This window comes from Ochlerotatus camptorhynchus, unplaced genomic scaffold (genome assembly GCF_037179485.1).
Source record: "Ochlerotatus camptorhynchus isolate MF236.1 unplaced genomic scaffold, CSIRO-AGI_Acam_v1.1 ptg000291l, whole genome shotgun sequence".
Lineage (NCBI taxonomy): Eukaryota > Metazoa > Arthropoda > Insecta > Diptera > Culicidae > Ochlerotatus > Ochlerotatus camptorhynchus.
The window spans coordinates 2,172,826-2,181,560 of record NW_027040780.1 but is presented as its reverse complement, the minus strand read 5'-3'; positions in this window follow the sequence as shown (position 1 = coordinate 2,181,560).

The following is an 8,735-nucleotide window of genomic DNA, read 5'->3' as shown; positions in this document are numbered from 1 at the left end:
TTCTCCGATTATCAACAATTTCCTGTTTAATTTGTTGTCCGAGAAACGAATGAGCTTCTCTCATGGCAACACGGAAATTGCACGAATCAGCTACATGGGTCTTCCACAAGGCTCATGTTTAAGTCCCCTCCTCTACAACTTCTATGTCAAAGACATTGATGAATGTCTGGCCGAAAATTGCACGCTAAGGCATCTTGCAGATGACGGCGTGGTTTCCATGGTTGGACCAACAGCACCGGACCTGCAAGGACCATTGCAAGATACCTTGGATAATTTGTCTACTTGGGCAATGAATCTGGGTATCGAATTCTCTCCGGAGAAAACAGAGATGGTTGTTTTTTCTAGGAAGCTTTATCCAGCACAGTTTCAGCTTCAACTTATGGGTAGAACAATCACTCCCAGCATGTCGTTTAAGTATTTAGGAGTCTGGTTCGATTCCAAGTGCACTTGGGGAAAACACATAGCGTATCTGAGGCAGAGATGCCAACAGCGAATCAATTTCCTTCGTTCCATTACCGGCACTTCATGGGGAGCCCATCCGGAAGATCTGATAAGACTCTACAAGACCACCATTCTCTCGATTTTGGAGTACGGTAGCTTTTGCTTTTAATCGGCGGCGGGGACGCACATATTGAAGCTCCAAAGGATTCAATATCGTTGCATTCGAATCGCGCTAGGTTGTATGCAATCGACGCATACCATGAGTCTTGAAGTTCTTGTCCTCCCCTTAACAAATCGTTTTGCGGATTTATCGTTCCGGTTCCTCATCCGCTGTGAAGTCATGAACCCGCTGGTGATCGAAAACTTTGAGAAGCTGCTAGAGCGGAATCCTCAAACACGATTCATGAGCTTGTACTACGAGTACATGACTCTGGACATCGGCCCCTCCTCGTTCAACCCCAATCGCGCTGTCTCCCATCATTTCAGTGGTTCTTCCGTGAGATTCGATCTCACAATGAGGCAGGAGATTCAAAGAATTCCAGAGCCTCACCGTGCCCTGATTGTCCCAACTATTTTTGCGAACAAATACCGCCACGTCCCCACCGAGAAGAGATTTTTCACAGATGGGTCGGTGATAAATGCGTCCACTGGTTTTGGAGTATTCCACGATCTTCATAGCGCCTCATACAAGCTTCAAAAGCCGTGTTCGGTATACGTTGCTGAACTAGCAGCTATATCGTACACGTTAGAGCGTATTGCCTCACTTCCACCTGACCATTATTTCATTTTTACGGATAGCCTAAGCTCCCTGGAGGCTATGCGTTCAATGAGGCCGATGAAGCACTCGGCGTATTTCCTCCAGGAAATACGATCGTCATTGAGTGCTTTATCAAACAGCTCACATGTCATCACCTTGGTATGGGTCCCTTCTCATTGCTCTATCCCGGGCAATGAGAAAGCGGACTCGCTGGCCAAGGTGGGCGCTATGGAAGGCGATATTTACGAGCGACAAATCGCCTACCACGAATTTTTCACGATTTCTCGTCAGCAAGTCCTCGCCAACTGGCAACAAAAGTGGAATGATGGTGATCTGGGAAGATGGCTACATTCTATTGTCCCACAGGTGTCGATCAAACCCTGGTTCAAAGGGTTGGATATGAGTCGTGATTTTATTCGTGTAATGTCCAGGCTCATGTCCAATCACTGTTCGTTAAACGCCCACCTCTTCCGTATTACGCTTGCCGACAGCAACTTGTGCACCTGTGGAAACGGTTATCACGACATCGAGCATGTTGTTTGGTCCTGCTCCTTGCATCATGAGGCGAGATCCGTTCTGTGTGATTCCCTTAGGGTCCGAGGAAAACAACCCTTTAAGCCAATTAGAGACGTCTTGGCTTGCCGTGATATCGACTTTATGAAGCTTATTTACGACTTTCTTAAAGCTGTTGATTTATGTGTTTAGTGTTTTGTGTTTTAGTCATCCTTTACGTTTAAGTTTTAAGTTAGTTCAAAATGCTTTCCCTTGTCCTCCCTCCAAATGATAAATAAATGTAATCCCTAATCTCGAGTAAACCGCGAGTAATCGGCCCCCGTTCTACTAACATTAGTTGTAAGAAAATGATATTCACACACAATTATGTAAAAATATTCGGCTCCGCAAAGCTAACGCATTTGAGCCTTGACAAATAAATGGATTATAAAAAAAAAAAAAAAAAAAAAAAAAAGTTGGAAGGTGATTCGTTCGAAGCTAGGAGGTAAACGTTCAGTGCCCCATGACAAAACGTTTATCGTACGGAGAATGTAATGTAACATACAGTAACGAATACTGACGAAGTGGTTAACTATCCGACAGAATTCCTCAACTCACTTGATTTGCCCGGTTTGCCGCCACATGGCCTGAAATTGAAAGTTGGCGTTCCAATCATACTTTTGCGTAACATAAATCCCCCGCGACTTTGCAACGGTACTCGGCTCGCTGAAAAAGGATGATGGATAATATCATTGAAGCAACCATTTTAAATGGAAACTACAAAGGAGAGGATGTTCTGCTACCACGTATCCCGACGAGGATCCCAACGGATCTGCCCTTTGATTTTAAGCGGCTGTAATTCCCGGTACGAATGGCTTTTGCCATGACGATCAACAAGGCTCAGGGGCAGTCACTTGAAGTTTGCGGATTGGATTTCGAACGACCATGTTTTTCCCATGGACAACTCTATGTCGCTTGCTCCCGCGTAGGAAACCCGAAGAACTTATTTGTTTATGCACCAGGCAGAAAAACGAGAAATATAACATATCCCACAGCTCTACTTTGAAAAGGTACTGGAAAAAAAATCTAAAGTATGAGGAAGGTAAATATAACGAAAATATTTTTTTAACGCAAAATCTAGAGACCACCGAGCAGAAAAGAAACCAACCGATTTCATCACACAGAAGCGCATTCCGCTGAGTAAACTGAGCACCGAGAAGCATGACCTAGCATCGACCGAGAGAAATACGCAGAGACACGTCTGCTCTCAGGTTGTTAACAACATATCCAACAGTAATCCAGGTACTTGAAGAAATGAAAAAAAAATATATATAAAAGAATAATTTTTGTATTTTTTTTTGTTCAGATGAAAATATTTGAGAATGGAATAACATATGCAACACAGCTACGTACACAAAAAAAAAAACAAAAAAATAAAACTCTATAATCGAAGTCATACATTAGCAAACGAACATATTCTAACAAAACTCATTCCGAAAAAACAACCATAAACGCACCAGTTCTATTAAATTTTCGTTCATTTAGTTGCAAGCGTAGCAACGCTCGCATCGGGTTCAGCTAGTAATCGATATATGTAATTAACAAAAAAAAAAAACATTTAAAAAATCATTTTTACGACTTTGTGCCAAAATGACGCTCATACGCAGCTATACGCAGCTGGATCTTTGTTCCGCAGATAGTATAGACCCTAAACTAAAACGTAGTGGTGGTCTCGGCCCTGCTCGTTAGATATAGTCCAACTTAGGCAAAAAAACATTTTTTTTTTCAATAATTGCCCATTTTTAACCAATTTTAATTAACCGTGTAACCTTATCAACATACCCATTTTAAAGTCTAGACAATTAACTTTCCAATGTTGTATTAAATTCAATGTTTAGACCGTTATTCGCTGAGAAAATTGCATTTGTTTCAAATGCATTGTTTCCACAATTTTCAAAAATTTTCTAAGTCTGATGTCTGTGGCGCAATGAGTTTTCATCACAGAGGGCTGAAATTTTGGGCATCTAGGTTTGAACTATCTGGCTTTCAAATGGTTTACAAGATACGTCATTCAAAGCAAGTCAATTTTTCGATTTTTGGCCACCACTTTCCCCATAGTGCGATGCTGGCTGGAATGGGACAAAATTTGCATTGGTCTGGTGTGGCGACCAAGCTGTTTTTGGGTTCTAGTGAATGTTTGATTTTTTAATGTTTTTTAATTCAACAATACTTGTGCGGAATTCATTCTATGGGCCCATGGATTGCAGCAAAAATATTAAAAACGTAATTATTCACCTATTTATAAAAAAAAAAACCCAAGAGTACCAATCTGTCACAATCATGTTCTGAAATCATCACCGTAGTGTACCTTTTAACGGAAACGAATACATCTTATAAACGAAAAAAAATGCAGGATTATATTCTACCAACACCTGGCATAGTAAAAAGACGTTGGGGTTGATTTTTTTCAAATAGATAACACTGATTAACCACAAAAGTTAGTACACTCAGGTCTTTTTTTACACGGGGATACGTACCGTGTAAAAAAAAACCGTGTTAACAAAACCTACGAGATTTTGATTTTTCGCATGCTTAAATGTTTTTAAAACATCAGATTTTGATGCCATTTGTAATTAAAGCATGATATGGTCCATATAGACATATTTTAAAAATTTCTGTATTTACACCAAAAATTGTGATTTTTTTTTTAAGTATGCCATTTGATTACCTATAGCTTGAAACGGATAATGTGATTGGAATCAAGTCGATAGGTTGTATCGTTGTCAAGAAATTGTTAAAAACGTACCGTGTAAATCGTGGAAAACCGTGTAAAAAAACCGTGTAAAAAAAGACTTCAGTGTATATGGTTCAATTACGTAGCTATGTAGGTGTTGATTATACTGCCATCTTTTAGACATTTGAACGAACTACAAGTTGTACATTGCCTCCAACAGATGTCAAATCCCAAGTAACATTTTAAGTTTTATGAAATACTACAAAGCAACTATAAAATAACATTCATAAAACCCTGGTCAAGGCTATCTTGTCATTAATGCATCCACCAAAACCTCATTAAGACTAGAATATGTCTAGTTGGCCCACCCTGAAGAAGGTTCTGAAGGGTGTATTCTCGAAGCTCTTCAAGATTGATTTACTGCAAAAGGTTGTATGACGAACGCATTGAGAACCATTTGAAAACTACAACAAAAGCTATTTAGCAACAATAAAAACCCTTTCCGAGCCATTTCCCCTAGCCGCTCACTAAATCCACTAGGAAAGCATCAATCAAGATAGAAAAGGATTTATGAATCCGATCTTATCAAAATAATAAAAATAGAAACTGATGGTATAAAAATTGTGTTGAATATCCAAATTTATTACAATAGTTCTCATTATGTGGCCTAGTTTTAAGTGCCTTATTAAATGTCATGTGAAGTGTACATGAAAACATCGAAAAAAATAGGTCCGCTCTCGTAAAACGTCGATTTGACTAATTATTTTACATTGAATAAAATAAATTATTTTTCAGATCGAGCTAGGCCGAGATTATTTTTTTTTTGATTTTCGCATTTAAATGTTTGCTCATTGCTAAATTTACCAAATATATAATTATATCCAAGGAAATATAGATAGAAAATCGAAGATTGTAAAAAAACAAGCAAACTAATTGCAACATGGCGGTGGCATAAAAGTTGATTTCCATGGGTCATTTGTGAAAAAGTTGTTTTGCTTTTAAGAAATCCATAACAAAATCCTTAGGTTGTAAAATGGCTTTTATGAAGAAAACTTGCAGGCTGAATTGTATTTATCTAAAGCCATTTTGCTTGATCTTAACCCGTTCAGATTTATGGCAGCATTTATGGAGGCAAAGTTGCCTGCAAAAGTTAAACGTCAAAGTTTGTTTATCTTTCGATAGTTGCGCTGTTAGATTCAGCGTTCTTCCAGGAGATTATCTCCCGATGGCTTCGAAGCAGTTACTAAGAAAGTGTTCACACCATTTCGCATTTCACACAGCTGTAACCTCGATAATTCCCGAAAAGATCCCCTTCTTCCGGATGGTTCTGGAAGTGCACCATCAAACGATGCAGAAATGTACAGTTGAATTAATTTTTTCCAAGTGATGACCCTTTCACCGAATAAAATCGTAGCTATGGATCGGAAACCAACTAGTGTCCGCTAACTGACAGTTTCAGTGGTTTGCTGTCGGTACTGACACAAGTTATTCCGATCTTCATCTATTCGCAAGGTCTGGAGAAGGCTGGTCTGTTTTCAGGCTGTTTTGACAATGTTTTATGAATTTGAGGACCACGCTCACTTCTCTCTTCTCCACCAGATGCTCAGTCGTTGATTGTACCCGTTCCGCCGGACGTGCTGGTTCTGAAATCGACCACCCTTCGGTCGTTAGCATCGCTTGAATTTTTCTTCCAACTTCGTTTATCCTTCGATATATCCTTGTCATAAATTTGGTTTTTATTCACTGTGAGGATCCATCCTTAAAATTCAATTTGCAAACAGAGGAGATTTTATGATACACTTATAAAAGCCTAAAAGGCAACAATATATGCCATTTGTTCTCATTTAAAACTTAATGGTTTTATGACTGCTTTTATAATGATAGAACAGGTTTATAGAGTATTTTATCAAGACATTAATAAAAAATTGCTAATGAAGTTTATGATGAATGTATAGAACAGTTTTATGGTGGGATTGAGAACAACTTTAAATTTAATTTTAAAACAAGACAGTTTTTGACTTCTCGACAGACTGTAAAAGGTTTTTAAAACAGCGAAAAGGTGAACTACTAAGCAGGAACGTGTTACCCTGCGAAATGCTGTATTTAAACTAAATGGATCATTCATTGCCATTATAAAACCATCATAAATCAGAGTGGATGCCAAATGATTGCAGAATTGTTACTTGAGATATGATCAACCTAAGCACCATCTGAAGAAAAAAGAAGAAGTTTGGGATAGTTTTATGGTAGGTTTAAAACGGTTATGTCACAAACAACTTGATTTATTGCTGACATGATGCAGAGGAATCAGGTTTATCGCAGAAAATGTAATTTCTTTTCGCAAATCCTCTGTTGCCATATTGTTATTTTGAAAATGCCATTAGCCTTGGAATAAAATCCAAGAAATTTCAATAAAATAATCGCTAAATTAGAGATCCGAATTGATTTCCAGTGTGCATTGGTATGCATTTATTTATTGAGATCTATTTTCTGTAAAATTAAGATGATTCCATCAAAGTCATTTGATTTCTGAAATAATTTTTTGTTAACTTGAATTATTTTGGAGGCGCATTTATTTAACGCTCATATTATCCCAATATACACGATAAAATTTCTAGTGCATATGATTTGGAATTACTTAAAAGTCATATATTTTTTTTTAAGATTTTCACTTATGTCGCCATGAAACAAAATTGATTGCATGGTGATCTTGGCACCAACACTCAAACCTATGTTTACCGCTAAAGATTTCCATATGAAAAAAAAAGTTTCAGCAGAACAGAACAACAACAAGCTAATTTATGGCGGTTGCTTTGAAGCCTATAAAAATTAAATTGGATTTATAGCTGATTTTCACCAAAGCGTAATAAAACTGCTTGAATACAATATTACTCTTAAAGAGGCTATGAGAACCTTTTGTAGAGTATGGGGCTTTCTTACAAAAGGTTGTAAGACAGCTTTATTGTGATTCTCAAACATGCTTTATAAACCTTATCAAGAGTGGGTCCACTAAGCTGGAAGACGATCTTATAGCGGTTATCAAAAGGTTGTGCTGGAGCTATTCATTTTATTGACGGTTTTATAAAATTGATCTAAAAAACCACAAATAGAGTGGTATAAAACAAGAAATGCTACTTGGGTTTGCCTGACGAATAAACATCTAATATTTCAACAAGTTTTTAGAACGGCCATGCTTTATGCTGTGCCAAAATGGTCTAGTTGTTGCACTACCAGGAAAAAAGCACTTCAAAGGATTCAGAACAAAGTTCTGATGATGATTTTAAAGTTTCCTCCTTGGTACAGTACTACCGAGGTACATAGAGTTTTGAATGTTGAGACTTTAGTTCAAATGTTTAAATAATTATTTAAATAATTAATAATTCAGGCAAAAATCGTTGCAATCCTCATATTCCCTTTATACTAAGATAAGATTTAGTTTAATTTTTAGTTTTTAGATGTTAATTTTCATACTGACATGCAGGTTTAAAAAAAAGCTACTTAAAATACTGAATTGCCAAGGCAGGAACAATGTAAAAACACTTAGATATATATCATAACAATTAAGGCTAGTAAGCAACTGTAGTACCTGGAGCACCTAGGTTAAATTTGGAACAAATAAGGAGTTAAAAAAGAAGACTAATTATTGGTGAGAATATTACCGATCAGGGAAACCCAAAGAAAAAAGAAGGTATGTTTCGGATTTCAAACGACAAAACCTATCCAAACGAATAACCACTGACTCTGGGGATAATAAACAAAGCTTTTTCAAACGAAACAGTTGTGATACTTGTTTAAATACCGCATAACGAAGCACAATTAACCTGATCACCACAATTTAACCGCAAAGTAAAACACCAATCACTCAATTGTTTAACTCACTTCTTTTTATTAAATCATCATTTTTTCGCAACATTTATTTCGCACAGCTCAACTTCTCTTTTATTCTCACTTAATTATAATAGCTAGAGCGTAACAGCAGGTATGCTACCAATTAGCAAGAGAAAGAAAAAAAGGCATATAAAAATTGCTCCGCGACGTCTAATGTAAAACTATATATCAACATAAATACAAAGTAACAAGTTTTTGCTGTTTAGCTACCGGTGAAACTGAAATGGGTGGTAGTAATGAGAGTGCCTATTGGGCTGGGAAAATACGAAAAGGAAAAGTGATCAGTCTTGTTAGTCTGAAAGCATGTCGAGTGAAAAAAAAACAGGCTAGTCCACATTTCTACACGTCCCTCTCTATGGCGGCGGCTGCGCGGATGGTGACGACAAGGCCCTGGTCAGGAAGAGTCGTTGCATCACAAATGAA